We start from the raw sequence: 16,184 nt of genomic DNA on the forward strand, positions 1-16,184 counted from the left end.
ATAGGAATTATTTATTGAAGATAATATATGCATCAAGTTTATGTACTATACATATATTGATATTGCTCTTAATAAATGGCTTCATATCTTAAATTCTGATGCACGCTTAGACAGTGTTATCACTTGATTTCTAAGCCATTTTTTATTTTATATAGAAAATCTGAATGTATATTCGACACAAAGCAAAGGATTTGAACTGCTAGGATCTTGTTGAATTATGTAATAATTCTGCTGATAATTTTACACGAGTCAAAGTTTGCTGATAAAGAAGTGAAATGCTATAAAACACATTTTGCATGTATAAAAACGTTCATCCCTTTAAGTTGGCTTGACTTGACGTGAACATCTTATAACATAAATTAAGAAAATAAATTTGGAAGTAATTAAATGGAATCAATAATTTAATTGGAGTTTGAAAAAAATAAGTATGTAGAAGATAAATTAGTGATAACTAGTTAGTCGAAACTAAAGGGACAGTCTGTAATCTTTAAAGTTACGTTAATTAATGCAAGTAAGGGTTAATAATGTTTAAGAAAAAAGGGTTTACTAATCTCATGTTACATAAGATAATACTCTCTTGTGGGTAACACAAATATGTGGGGTCCATAATGTAAAAAGAAAAAGAAAAAAGAAAAGAAAAAATTGACACGAAGTTTTATAGGTGTATGTCTGTATAACATAAGATAATTTTCTTATGCAACATGAGGCTATTATTTCTCTAAGAAAAAAATAGTTTGTTTAGTTTTAAAAAAAATAATAACATGGAGGCGAGATGGGAGAGAGGGAACATGGTACATCCTTTACCAACGTATCTTTAGTACTACTATAGGAGTGTGAACTCTTTATTAAAAATAATAAAACATGAAACTTAGGTGGTATTAACCATAAAAGAGTGGATAGAATAAATACCGTCACATGATTTAATTTGTTATAACTTTTCTAAGCGATGCACAGACTCTTCATTACTATGACAGTACTAAAGACATTTTCCATCCACCAGCCCCTGTTACTATAGCATGCTACGCTCTCGTATTTTTCCACTAAGTCTCATTTCATCTTTGCTTATTTTTGTGAGAGAATTTGAGTAACTACGAAGGAGCAAAAACGTGATAGTTGGAAAGAGTGTAGGGGCCTGCATGTCGTGGGAAACAAACTTGTTTGATCTTTAAGATAGAGGAAAGAATTGTAATTAATGAAGTTATCATTTGAATTTGTTTAGAAGGGAGTTTGTTGAGAACAATAGGATTAAAAGGGTAAAGGAAAGCTTCCTCAATCACCATAGAAGTGTAGAAGAATCAAGGTGTAGGGATATTGTTTAGGATTATAAAGACATCAAAAATTTCTGTAACTTTCAACAAGTTAGATAGTGATAAATCTTGAGCTTACATGTATGTAAAACTGCATAAAAATTGAGATCTTGGTTTGCTCCATGTCCTGTTATGTACTATGGACTTTCTTTGCTAAATTTTTTCGTGAGATACCTGAAACTACATGATTTATGGGCTTTGTGCACTAAATTCTATTTGGAGGCTGTTTTGCATAATATGTTTTCTTTATGCACTAAATTTTTCTTATTTAGATATGATATAAGGTCTAGGGTAGGTACATATGTTTTCCATATATATATATATATATATATATATATATATATGTTCTGTCCTTGGGACAGAGATGTCTAGCCCAATAGGCTGGTATGTTTCTCTTGGATCTAGTGCCCTCTCCAAGGTATCTATGAAGGAGATACCCTTGAGTCAAGCAGATCACTGTGCACAGAATACTATAACGGCGTTAGCCAATGGGGGGTGTGTGCGCACAGTGACAACATAACAGTAAGAGAGAGAGCGTAACGTACCTTTAGGGTTTACCTTATATTTACAGAGGTTACCTGTGGGAAGCGTGGATGGGCCTATAGTGCCTCTGATAAGGGCCCTGACCTTCTTGCTATGCTGTCGTATTAGAATTAGATTGCCCCTTATTGGGCTTATCACTTAATGGGCCCCTTATATGGGTCCATAACAGTTGCCCCTCAGCCAGGCTACCTGGATGTCCGGGTTGCCGGGGTGAATTTGTTTGTGCGTCTCTTCAGGTTTTTTGTTAGGCTGTGTTTGACGTTTTGCAATATTCTTGCATGCTCCTCATATTCTGGAGTATTTTCCATCGGGGTGTCTCTTGCCCCTTATGTCGACGGGTTGAACATCAACCCAGTGAAATATTTTTTTGTATTTCTTTTTTCTGGATTAAGGGTGAGCTTGAGCAGTTGGGGCCCAACTGACGGGTTGCTCGTCAAGCGTCAGCCCCTATACCTGTTCCTAGTTTGTGGCTCATCTTAAGGATAACTTTTGTTCGTTCCTTATATCAACAGATTAAGCATCAAGGCCTGAACACTTTTTTGTTTTCTTACACCGAGTTTGGGATGTGCTTGATTCGTTGGGATCCAACTGGCGGATTGCCCCCACGCATCATACCTTATACGCAAGTCTTGATTTTTGTTTCTGGTTATGCGGACGACGGGTTTTGCATGAGCCCGACTTGGCAACCGAGTAACAGATGTGCTTGAGTAGTTGGAATCCAACTGGCGAGTTGCCCCCAAGCATCAGGCATTCAACTTGGTTGAGATTTGTATATTTATATATCGTTTTATTGTTGGTTTATGAGTGGTACTCATTCCCTTCTGCCATGTGCTATTGTCCGCGTGCTTTAGCATACCACAGCCGTTTTATGCCATTTTTGCGTTTCGTGCGCATTTATTAGCAGCATCGTTTCAGTTGTCTAATCATTGCCTTTTTTCAAGCACAAAGACGCTGGTGTCCCTTACCTTTTCCATTCGTAAGTGTTGTGGTTACCAGTTATCCACGACTACTGCGGTTATTTTCGCATGATTGTTGTGGTTACCACTTACAAGGGTAATGACCTCAGTAGCCCTGACCTTTGCCATTCGTAACCCAGTGGTCACTATTCATGCCCATATAAGCCTCTGTCTCATATTACGTGCTTTTGTTTTCCTTCTGAGCGTTGTGCTGCAACTGCATTTCTTTGAGTCTTAGCATCTCAAACGCATTTCTCCATCTTCTTGCTACTTCATCTTTCTCAATAGGTATTTCTCTCTTCCTCTGTTTTTTGTTGCTTTTGTTTTGAGATGTCTGCATTTGGTCATCTGCCCCCCGAGCATGCTTCTTCAATTTGGATTGTTTCCCCTTTGTATGCCATTTCGTTGATTTTCTTTTGTTTCCTCATTACACCCACAGTCTGCACTTTCAAGGGTTGTGTATTGCTTCCCTTCTGGCATTTTGGTGTTCATCACCTTGCCTTTATCGTCCCCTTTTGTTATTTCAAATCTTAGCATCATTTAGTTTTTTAACCAAATGAGGGGGAAAAACCCTCCTTCTTCAGCTTTGTTTTGTAAGGGGGAGAAGGAGGAAGATTCTGAATTTTTGAAAAAGATTCCCCCTGGTGCTCGTTTCTGGATTTGGGGTATTCCAAGGACCGAAGAGGAAGAACGCGAAGCCATGCTTCGAGGTTGCCGAGGTGGTAGATCTCGGAGGAGGCCCGGGTTGTCTAATAGGGAGTTAGGGCCTTTCCGAGGTGGAGGTTCATTCCGCCGGGGTAGGGGTCGTCTTATTTTAAACAGACATGCTTCTCTTCAACTTCCCCAACCTGGTTCTTCGTTCATCATCCGGGATTCTCGTCATTCTTCCCCTCTCCCCAGGAGTGTTCCTTGTTATTCTTGTGTCTACCTGAGTTCCAAGCTCATCGAGCAAGGATGTGACTCTTTGGCCGAGTCTACTTTGGCTAGTTGTCGACATGGAGATATACTGGAATCTACTTCCGCATCTGGTGGAGCAGATGATCCCATTATGATCTCTGACTTGCCGACTTCGCCATCTTCTAATGATTCTTCTGATAGCATTTATGATTCAGGTATGCCCATTCTCTTATTCTAATCAAGTTAGTTTCTTTGTTCTAGGTTTTATGGCATCTTTTCCTCAAGAAGCTCTAGATGAGTCAGGTTCTACCGAGTCGTGTTTTGAGTCTCCCACAGCCTCTCTGGTATCCCGGTTTTCGTGGGTAACTTACGAGGTTTTAAACACAACGTCTGAGATGAGTTCGGATGATGTGGCTGGTCTTCCTGTTGGGCAACTGGTAAACTATGATATCGCCCCTCCACGAGAAGATGAGCCGGTTTGCTCTGGAGGAACAGAAGAGAACCCGTGTTTCTTTTTCTTTTACCGTGATGTCGTGACTCAACTTGGAATTCAATTTCCTTTGACCGAGTTCCAAATGGATATTCTTAATCATCTTCATATATCACCGACCCAACTTCACCCCAATGGCTGGGGTTTTGTTAAGGCATTTGAGCGTTTTTGTGCATACCTTGCTTTTCAGCCTTCCATCTGCGTATTTTTTTATTTTTTTCAAGTTGTTGCTTGTCGAACTGGTCGTGAACCGCCAGAACGAAAGGGTTGGGTTACCATACGGGGTATTCCGGGTCATCGGCTTTTTTGAGTTTACACTGAGTCTTTTAAGAACTTTAAAGACAAGTTCTTTAAAGTTTTTGCACATCCCGGTAAAGAGGTATAATTTCTCCATAACCGTGGTACCGAGGATATGGAGGGAAAGTTTCCCTTGTGTTGGTCATCTGACCATTTCTAATTTCCTCCTTCAAGCTACCGCTTCAACGAGTCAGAGTTAAACCCTGGTGACGTCAATAGTGCAATCGCCATTGGTACATATATGCGGTCATACAAACATGCTAGTGTCGCATCTCTCATTTATAAGTCTCAAGAAGAGCTTGATGCAAAATTAAGTATGTTTACTTTTACATTTATGATGCTTGTGGTATTGCGTTTTATGACCCCGATTACCGCTTTGTTTTGTAGTTCCTGATATGGCAGACCATCAGCAAGACGGGCAGCAAGGTCAAAAGGACGATCAACCTAGTGACTGTCGGTTCTAAACCGGGGTTCCAAGGCGGCGGTTACTGATTCGACAGGCAAGAAAAGGAAAGCCCCAGAAGAAAAATCTAAGAAGCCCCTTGCCCTTGCTGCCGAGAAGAACAGAGGAATCCCTGGTGATAAGGCCAAGGGAAATCCCGATAAGGGTGCCCCTATTTTTTCCCAGGCTGCGTCAAAGTCTGCTATGCCTCCACCATCCTCCGGGATTTCCAAGCATGCTTTATGGAAGTCCGGAATAACTGGTGTTCTTCGGGATGCCGTTTGTCCCCCTGAGATTTTCTTTAACTCGTCTCCTTTTACCTCAACACAAGTAAAGGAATTGGAGGATATGGAGGTGGGTTGTATGAAAATGTCCACCATGGTTAGGCCACTGCTATCTTTGAAGAATAATTATCTTCACACCTTTAATGAACTTAATGCATGTCAAGTGGAAAAAACCAAGGTCGTTGATGACTTGGCCCAGGTGAAAGAGGAAAAGGACCAGGCAGTTCAGGCGTTAGCGAAGTCTAAAGAGAACTTCACCAACCTTCAAAGAGAGCATAATGAACTTGAATCCTTACATGCCTTTAATCACAAGTCGTTGACCAATTTCAAGGTTATGTATGGAGGGGTTGAGGCGAAGTTGAAAGAAGCTGAATCCACTGCCCAACGTTACCGAGTTGAACTTGAAAAGTCGGTAGTGGGTTCTTTCAACAACACTCTTAGTCAGTTGAAGGTTGTTAACCCAGGACTACAATTTAACACAACCGGGATACATCCCAAGGCTTATATCAGGAAAGGCGCAATTGTTGGTCCTCCCCCAGAATCTCCAGTTTTTGATTCTGTTGCTCGGACAGAAGGCGGGGATGGAGTCATGGTGGAGGAAGGTGAAGAGGTTAGCACTCGATCTACTACCCCTACAGCGTGAAGAACCAGAATGCCGATTTTATTTTGTAATTTTTAGTTGGGGCCTTTGAGCCCCCTTTTAATTTATTCTGAATATTTCGGTTTTACTACGGTTTTAATTTTCTCATTGAGCTTTTCTTATCTTCTCATATTTCGCCTTGTGATTTGACGTCTTGTATTTTTTCCTTTCTGAATTTACCATAAATGCATTTATCTAGGTATTTGATTTTCATAATCCGGCATGCTCTCCCGAATGGCTTTCTTTATTTTCTAAAAGTTTAGCTCGTCATTGCCTTTTTGGCAAATGGGCTTCTGCCTTTGCCATCTAAGTTTATAACTTAGGCAATTTTCACGTATTTCAAACCTTGTTCGAGTTGCTTGAGTTGCAACTCGGGTTGGTTATACTTTTTTAACTCGTGTTTTTCCGAGTTATGCGTTAAGTTACATCCGAGTTTTATCCCATATTCATTGGCGATTTTTCCAGCTTAAATTTATTAGACCCGTGCATTTTACGAGTTTTATATTCTTGACCTGGCCGAGGTCAAAGCATTATACGGATTCCTCTTTCTATCATTTTCCATGACGCATGTTTGTTTTGACTTAACTGTTTTGGTAAGTCTGTATTAACAATGGGTCTTGTCTTTACTGACTTAACCGTTTATTGTAATTTGAATTTAATAATCCAATTTTATCTAAGGTAAAGACAACATTATCACTTGTTCCATTTGGTTCTTGGACCAAAGTAAGAAGCATTTCGACTTGATTAGATCCATCTTGACAGATTTCACTTGTACCTCGGATTTTACCTTGATGCATCAAAAATAGATAAGGATAAATCTTTAAAAGAAAAAATTCCTCATTTATTGATATCAAATTGTTAGCTACATGAATTTGCCCGCATATTTGGCTTTAGTTAAGTCCCTAATAGAGGAAAATATAACTGAATTAAACTATTGCCAAACTCAGAAGGTGGATCCCGTATTTTAGCTGTAATATATCTTTAGCTTATCCGCATTCCAGGTTCTCTTAATTCCTTTGCCTTATATTGTCTCTAGGACGTAAGCTCCTTTTCCGAGCCTCTCTTTAACTCGATATTGGCCTTCCCAGTTTGCAGCTAGCTTTCCGTCCCTGGCGTTTTTATTGCCAAGGTCTGCCCTCCTGAGTACCAAATCATTTTTCTCAAAGATTCTTGGTCTCACTTTTTTATTATATCCGACCGCTGTTTGCTGTTTGGCCATCATATCCCGGCAGTGAGCTGTAACTCTGGCTTCATCAACAAGATCTAACTCAACAGTTAGCAGTTTGCTATTTTGTTGTTTGCCTTGTCTGACACTATTCAATCTCCTCCAAGAGGGTTCTCCAATTTCCACCGGGATCATGGCTTCGCAGCCATATGTCAGTCGAAAAGGGGTTTCCCCTGTTGCAGTTTGGGTACTCATTCTGTATCCCCAAAGGACGAAATATAGCTGTTGAACCCAGCTTTCTTCCGCATCAAACATCCGTTTTTTTAGACCGTCCACAATTACTTTGTTTGCGGCTTCATCTTGTCCATTCGACTGTGGATGCTCCACAGATGCAAAGTGATGTTTGACTTGTAAGCCTTTCATCAGTTGTTGGAACCTTTTATCTGTAAACTGTGTTCCATTATCAGTTACCACCTCGGCCGGTATTCCAAATCTAGAGACAATGTTCCGTTCAAAGAACCTTTGTACTCTAGCCAAGGTGATTGTGGTGACTGGTTCTGCTTGTATCCATTTTGTGAAGTAATCCACAGCTACAATCAACCACTTTAATTGTCCTTCAGCAGCTTTGAAGGGTCCCAGCAAATCCATTCCCCATTTGAAAAAGGGCTATGGAGCCGAGATATATTTCAGTTCTTCAGGTGGTGAAAGAATTAGTTTGGCATGTTTCTGGCAACTGTCGCATCTCTTGACATGTTCTTGTGAGTCTGCCTCCATAGTTGGCCAATAATAACCAGCTCGGAGGGCCTTTCTAGCCAAAGTTTGCCTCCCATGTGATGTCCATTGAATCCTTCATGTATCTCGGCCAGAACATATTCTGCTTCTTTCGAGTTCAAGCATTTCAGCATGGGGGCATGCAACCCCTTTCTAAACAGCTGATCATTCATAATTGTGTATTGTGCCGCATCTCGGACCATCTTCCTGGATTCCAGTCGATCATTTGGCAATATTCATTTCTCAAGGTATGCCACTATGGGTTGCCTCCAGTCATTTGCCGAGGTTATGATCATCACACAACTCGGTATAGTTATGCTTTGTTGTTCCACGGTTCAGTGATTGCCTGGATTTTTGGTACTTGCCAATTTAGACAAGATATCAGCTCGGCAATTTTCCCTCGAGAAATATGAGTAACTTGCACTTCATCGAAATCGGTCATCATCTCTTGAACCTTGCTCAGGTATTTCGTCAATAGAGGACCTTTGGCCTGATACTTTCCTTCTATCTGCGAAGTTTGCAATTGTGAATCACTGAAGATTTTTACCTTCTTTGCTCTGTGTTCTTTAGCCTGCATCAATCCGGCTATCAAAGCTTCATACTCTGCTTGATTGTTCGAAGTTGGGAATCCCAAGTTCATGGAGTGTTCTATTGTCACTCCTTCTGGGCTTTCGAGTATGATTTCAACTCCACTTCCTTTATCGTTGGAGGATCCATCTACGCAGACCTTCCATGCATCCCCAGATTCGTTATGTTCCGGGTTGACCGATGTTAGCTCCATTATGAAGTCGGCCAGCTTGATGGCCTTCCGACTTTCATATGTTATATCATACTCACTGAGCTCAATTGCCTAATTAGTCATTCTTCCTTCCAGGTCCGACTTGTGTAACACCTGCCGTATAGGTTGATTAGTCTGAACTATTATTTGATGTCCCTGGAAATATGGCCGCAATCTTCTAGCCGTGATCAGCAAGGCGAAGGCCACCTTTTCTAGCTTTTGATATCTGAACTCTGCACCTTGCAAGGCCCTGCTGATGAAATAAATCGGCTCTTGGACTTTATCGGTTTCCTTGATCAGGACAACACTTATTGCTTCTTCCCCCACAGCCAGGTACAAGATCAGAGTATCTCCTGGTTCTGGCTTTGAGAGTACTGGTGGGGTTACCAAAAATTTCTTGACTTTTTCAAACGCGGCTTGACATTCTTGATTCCAGCCTTCCCTTGCTTCCTTTTTTAACAATTTAAAGAAGGGGAGGGCATTTTCAGCAGATTTCGGTAAGAAACGGGTTAATGCAGCTAATCTACCAGTTAACTGTTGAACCTCCTTTTTATTCTGGGGTACCTTCATATCAAGTACTGCTTTGCACTTGTCTGGGTTTGCTTCAATTCCTCTATGGGTTAACATGAAACCCAAAAACTTCCCAGCTGGGACTCCAAACGCACATTTTACCAGGTTTAGACAGATGCGATACTTCCTAAGCTTCTGAAAAGTCTGCTCAAGATCCTGGACATGATTTGTCATATCAAATGACTTTACAATCATATCGTCAATGTATATTCCTACATTTTTGCCCAGCTGATCTTCAAACACCTTATTCATCATCCTTTGATAAGTTGCCCCTGAGTTTTTAAGCCCAAACGACATTACATTATAGCAGTAGTTGGCCTTTTCAGCAATAAAGACAGTTTTTTCTTGATCTCCTGGGTACATTGGAATATGGTTGTAACCAGAATATGCATCCATGAAAGACAACAATTGAAATCCAGCCGAGTTGTCTACCGGCTGGTCTATGTTAGGCATAGGGTAGGAGTCTTTTGGGCAGACCTTGTTCAAGTCCGTATAATCAGTATAGACTTTCCACTTCCCGTTTGGTTTTTTCACCATCACCACGTTCGCAAGCCATGGTGTGTACTGTATTTCTCGAATGAACCCAGCATCCAACAACTCCTTCACGTGTTCCTTCAGGACTTGTTTCCTTTCTGGTCCCAACTTCCTTTTCTTTTGAGAAATCAGTGTAGATCCGGGGTAAACTGCTAGCTTGTGGCAGCAGAAGGCAGTATTTATGCCTGGGATCTCTGATGACTTCCAAGCAAACACATCCGTGTTGCTTTTGAGGAACCCAACTAGCTGTTGTTTGATCCGAGGATCTATAGTCTTACCAATTCGGGTAAATTGACCGGGTTCTTTCCCCAATGCAAGATCTTCTAATTCTCCATCAGGCTCAGACCTCGGGATTATTTCTTCTCTCATGTCAAGTTCAACCACGTTAACGGGCTTCCTTGAATGGTGAGGAATTGTCTCCCTGCCGAGTTTGTCCCCCGGATGAATCCGAGGAGGACTCGAATGTCCTCCTTCATTCTCTTTAACTGTGTCAAAATAGCATCCTTTGGATTCCTTTTGATCTCCACAAACAGTAATTATTTCATTTTTACTGCTTATCATTTTTATTTTCTGGTGCTTCGTGGAAACCAGCATGTCCCACTGGTGTATGGTGGTCTTCCCAGAATTATATTATATTCTGATGAGAAATCAGCCACTATGAATCTCACCCGTTCTGATTTGAACGCTTCTTTTGTTCCCAAGGTCAACTTGAGGTCTATGTAGCCTTTAGGAGGTGTATGCTCTCCATTAAAAGCTATCAAGGTTGTTTTGCAAGGTTTGAGGTCCTCCTCATCCAGGTTCATCTTTTTGAAAGCATCCCACAGTATGATGTCGGCACTACTCCCTGCATCGACGAAAATCTTTTTAATCCGACAATTCACCAAGGTTCCAGCAATGACTAATCCGTCTACGTGTCCCGGCAACACAACATGCATGTCTTCTTTGGTGAAATACAAGAGAGGACGATCTCGAATAGAGAGGACCTCTTTCAAATACTTTCTTCCGGCACTTACAGTGTCTCGTCCTCCTCCAAGGGCTCCACTAATTACGTTGCAGTCAAATTCCGCTTTCAGGAACTCATCCTGGTTGGAATCATCTTTCTGGTTCCTTTCATCCTTGCTTTTCTTTTCAGAAACTGGGCTTTTACTTCTCTTTCTGTTTCCTAATTTCATTTTGTTATTTTTGGAACCCTGGGTTTTGATCACATACTGGCGTAATCTTCCATCTCTAACGAATTTCTCCACAGCATCTCGGAGATCCCAGCATTGATCAGTAGTATGACCTGGTCCATCATGAAAAGCGGAGTACTTGGACTTGTCCAAACCTCCTATGTCGAATATGGGCCGGGGTCTTTCTACTTTCTTCATCTCTGTCATTCCACTTCCCTCCAAATTTGAGAGCGTGATGCATTCAACGGTGTGTACTTATCATATCATCCAACTCGATCTCGGCCGTCCGGGATTCTGGCCCCTTGAGTTTTTTTTCTTATTGTCAACTCGTTCCTTTCCTTTCAGGGCCGGGCTTCTCCTTCTCGGGCTAATTCTTTTACCCTCTTCAGATTGTGCATTTGCAATCTCCATTTGCTCGAGTTCGAGGTACTTCTTCGAACGGGTTCTGAATTCTTCCAACGTCCTCACTGGATCCTTATAAATCGACTTGGCTAGCCTGGATGCACCATCCCAACCAGCCAAAATGAGATGTATGTGGGCATTTTCTTGTAAACCTGGCACCTGAAATGCAGCGTCCTTGAACCGATTGAGGTATCTCTAGAGGGTTTCTCCGGGTTGTTGACGTATCTTTACCAATGCGAACTCGGACTTTGGATGTTTTTTGCTGGTTGCAAAGTTTAAAAGAAACTTTTGTCCGAATTCCTCAAAAGATCCGATGGAATTAGCAAGAAGGGTGGAAAACCATGCCTGCGCTGCCCCAGTTAGGGTTATGGAAAATATCTGAGATATGAGGGGTTCATCAATTCCTCGGATATACATGTCCGTATCAAAAGCATCTATGTGGACCTGTGGATCCTGACTTCCATCGTACTTTGGCAAGCGTACCGAGTCGAAATCTTCTGGGAAAGAAGCGTTCAATATTTCACCAGTAAAAGGGTTGTTGTTATACTGCCCCCTGCTGTACTTCCTTTTGTACCCACCGGGTTCCACGCGCCCTCTGATGATCTGTGCATTTTGGTTGGGGTGGATTCCATTCCGATCTCTTTTCCTATTAGCTTCTGCTAAAGCGTTTTGAGTCAAGCCCTGCACAGCGGAATTTTGACCATCCACTGTCTGGTTTTCCAAGTTTGGATTCACCGTATTCGCCGGATTGGGCCTTTCACGGTTTTCCTCCTCAGTAACCCGGTTTTGTTGAAGCAAGTTGCGATTTCCTTCCCGACCATTGGCATTCTGGCCTTCGTTTCCTCTCGCCCCTGGTCCAGTTACCCCCATTAAGCGTTGTTCCAAGTCTTGCATTCCCCTGGTATTTTTCTCTCGTATCACTTGGAAGTCTTGTTGACACTGGAGGTTATTACGATTCTCCATCTCTGTCATTCACTGCATAATTGCTGCAAACATATTCTGAGCCAGCCGGGAGTCTGGATTCGCCGATTGAGCAACACGTGCAGCAAAATCCCCAGGTTGCTGGGGAGGGTTATTCCTTACTGGAGCCATAATTGGAGTTGTGCCCCTATCATGACGCACTGGAGTGGAAGCGGTGTCTGAGACATCTTCATTGACATGGACATGATCATAATCCACATAGTTTCCTAGCTGGTGTTGAGGCTGGTTTACCTCTTCCAGAACTGGATCCAGCGATTGGTTCTGATTTTGGGGTGACTGCTGGCTACTGCTCCTTGTTTGGATTGCCATCCTTCGTCAGATTGGTGGGAACTTCAAATTCAGAGAAGAAAGTCCCCACCGACGGCGCCAATGTTCTGTCCTTGAGACAGAGATATCCAGCCCAATAGGCTGGTACGTTTCTCTTGGATCTAGTGCCCTCTCCAAGGTATCTATGAAAGAGATACCCTTGAGTCAAGCAGATCACTGTGCACAGAATACCATAACGGCGTTAGCCAAGGAGGTGTGTGTGCGCACAGTGACAGATTAACATTGAGAGAGAGAGTGTAACGTACCTTTAGGGTTTACCTTGTATATATATAGGTTACCTATGGGTAGCGTGGATGGGCCTTTGGTGCCTCTGATAAGGGCTCTGACCTGCTTGCTATGCTGTCGTATTAGGATTAGTATCCTTGATGGGTATCTATCCTATTCATTACTGATTCAGATCTTGGATTACCCTTTATTGGGCTTATCACTTAATGGGCCCTGATGGGACGTAAATTCGTTCTCATCTAAGCCCATTTTGATGGCAAAATACCAAACGTTCCCTCATCTGATGAGCAACTTCAGCACGAAAATCACTTATTTTACACATTTGTGACAAAAACATAGTAGGGGAACGTATGGTAATGTATTCCTTTAAAATATATTAAAAGGGGAACGGACTGAGACACATTTAATGCACCTGCTCCACTCATTTAATGCCTCTGTACACTTTGCAGGTAACGTGGAGTTAAAGTCTTCTAAAAGCAAGGCGGTGCACCAACTAAGCAGCTGGAAACGTGAAGAGCAGTGAATCAAGAGTTCTTATTGGCTGAAAAAGAAAGCAAGGCATGGGGCAGGCTGCAAACAACGGCTAATCATCACCAAAATCTGTTCCATCCAGCAATCTGTGCAGTCTCCACACTCTACTGCCACCATCCCGTCCCCTCATTCAAGCAACTTGCTCTAAAGGATTTACAATACTGCCACTCCTCTTCCATCTATAAATAGGACGACCCACACACAAAAACATCATCGAATCCTGAAGGGTTTGAAGTCCGAAAGGAAGAGATCTCCTAGTAGTAGTAGTAGTTAGTAGCTTAGATTTATTTTAAGTTGTAACTATAGTTAAGTGACAACCCCTCTTCTCTTCTCTGTATCAACCATTAAGACTCCTCACGAGCAATAACCCATTTTTCTACATTTTTTGTTTCTTCTGTAAACTGTCTTTTAAATTAATATAAGTGTTTTTGTCTTCGTTCCATTCGTTATCTCTTAACTGAATCTCGCGTCTATGGGACTTCAATTGGAAATAATTATGATTAAAATATCAGCCATGAGCTGAACTATCTGTGGAACGGGTAATCTGTGAAACTCTTAAAGAACTGTTTTCAAAACTCTTGACTGAAGCTTTTTGTATTTCTTTTGCTAAGTGAGCTATATTCATTGTGTACCAATGGAAATTGGGCACATACTGAGAAAGGGACTTCCATAAGGAAGGGATTTCAGACAGCTTAGCCATTGGGGGAAGGTAGTGTTATGACAAAAACACTACTGGTCTCCTTAGGAATAAGGGGCCGACTCGTCCATTTTAAGGTTCTGTACTAAGTACCTGTTGGAGTCAAGGGAGCCGTAGGAATATGGAAACTTGTTAGCCATCTAGTCCATGAGTTGAGGAATCAGAGTTGGCAGACAAGAAACTGGGACAAAGCCAAGAAGTGTTAAGTCTTGAGCAAAGAAAACAACTATTTAAGAGTGAATCCGTTCCTTCTGTTTAACTGTTATAAAACATCACCCTGTTGTCTCTTGATTATAGTTATTTCTGCTTTAGTAGTTTTTCTACTTTATATAATTATAACTATCAACTCCAATGATTATTATCTCACCTTTTTCTAAATAGGAAGGATTACATACATAACGCAGCGAGTAATTGCTTGCCAGCAGATTGAACCTACTGTTCCTGAGGAACGTTGTCAAGATAGTAGGGAACGTTTGACCAGACAGTTCATTTACTAAATTTTCTTCTCATTTTCATTCTTTATAAAACAGTGTAAGACAATAATTAGGATTCTATCCTCGTGGGAACGATAATTTGGGCATTAATACTCCCTTTATTACTTGATGCGTGCACTTGCGCACGTGGGTTGGAACTAAGGGAACGAATCTGTGTTCTGCAAGAATAGAGGAACGTCCCCTATCAGAACTTATAATTTTCCACCATCAGCAAACCATTCAACAAGTTTTTGGCGCCGTTGTCGGAGATAGAAACACTAAATTTTGTTCTTATTTACTGTTTTTAGTACATATTCTGTATATCTGACCTTACCTTTATATTTTTCTTTATGTCTCTAAAACTGCTATGCATATATAACTTGTGTTTATAGTTTATGAGTGAAGAGTTTGAAACAAACTCTAACCACTCCATTGAAGTACCTGAGTTTCTCTTTGATCCTGAACCAGAACGTACACTTCATAGGAGAAGAAGAATCCTCAGGGGAGAAATTCTTGAAAACATGGCTGATCACAATAATAACAATGAAGAAGTTCCTCCTGAACAAAACTTCAGAACTTTGGCTGCTCCTTTCAGGAACAGACCAGACATGGGAGTAATCCTCCCTTCTGTAGCACCCAACTTTGAACTGAAACCTATCATGTTTCACATGATTAGGGAAGCAGGGGTCTTCAATGGACTCCCTGCAGAAGATCCTTACACACACCTCACAGCATTTCAAGATATCTGTGATAATTTTAAATCTGAGGGTGTGACAGAGGAGAGCATGAGAATGAGGTTGTTCCCTCACTCCTTATGATTAAAGGCAAAAACATGGATGAAAACTCTCACCCCTGGATCAATCCACACATGGGAGGAGCTCTCTAACAAGTTCATAGAGAGGTTTCTCCCAATGTCCCGACAAGTTGATGTTAGAGCAGAAATTTCTAACTTCAGAATGTTTTATGGAGAAAACCTCTATGAAGCATGGGAGAGATACAAGGACATCATCAGAAAATGTCCAAACCATGGGGTAGAGAGTTGAGGAGTGTTGCAATCTTTCTATAATGGACTTGATCGTACTTCTCAATCTCACTTATATTTTGCTGCAGGAGGATATTTCTTTACAGGAACACTTGAACCAAGGTACGAAATCTTAGAAGGAACTGCTGAAAGATGTCTCCAATGGCCAATAGACAGAGTGACCCCAGTAAGGAAGCCGGGCATACTCGAACTGGATAAACAAACTGCCATGGAAGCCCAGCTGGCATCATTCATGAATGAAGTGAAGAACCTGAAAGCTGACCAAGCAGCACCAAGGATGGAAGTCTTGCAACTCACAGCAGCTGAAACTGAACCATGCTCAGCCTGTGGTGACCTTCATGACTCAACAGACTGCCCATCCACTGCATTGGTGTGTTATGCAGAAAATTTTGGCAACAAGAACTTCACCAGAGACAATCAACAAGCAGGACGCAGTACAAATTCAAGTCCTGGAGGAACTATCATTAAAGATCAGAACCACAACACCCAATGGAGGCCACCCATGAACCAAAGACCATTCAACACCCAGTAGCAGTATCAGCAAGGCAGCAACAATGGAGCGTTTGAACAAAGGAGAAACAACTACGTTCCGTTCCACAGAGATGACCAACGCATCAACACCCTGGAAAATTATGTCAAGGAATATTTCACCAGGAATGATGC

At 41.6% G+C, this 16,184-nt stretch overlaps 1 non-coding gene across 1 annotated transcript; it reads right to left on the reverse strand.

Annotated features, from left to right (window-relative positions):
* Positions 1-15,405: 15,405 nt before the first annotated feature.
* LOC133285533 (small nucleolar RNA R71) lies at positions 15,406-15,512 on the reverse strand. Its single transcript, XR_009748017.1, has one exon. It is a non-coding gene; the product is annotated as a small nucleolar RNA R71 (small nucleolar RNA).
* Positions 15,513-16,184: the final 672 nt, after the last annotated feature.

Source organism: Gastrolobium bilobum, unplaced genomic scaffold (assembly GCF_033153095.1).
Source record: "Gastrolobium bilobum isolate Gb01-03AN ecotype WA unplaced genomic scaffold, APGP_CSIRO_Gbil_v1 utg28004, whole genome shotgun sequence".
NCBI classification, from domain to species: Eukaryota; Viridiplantae; Streptophyta; class Magnoliopsida; order Fabales; family Fabaceae; genus Gastrolobium; species Gastrolobium bilobum.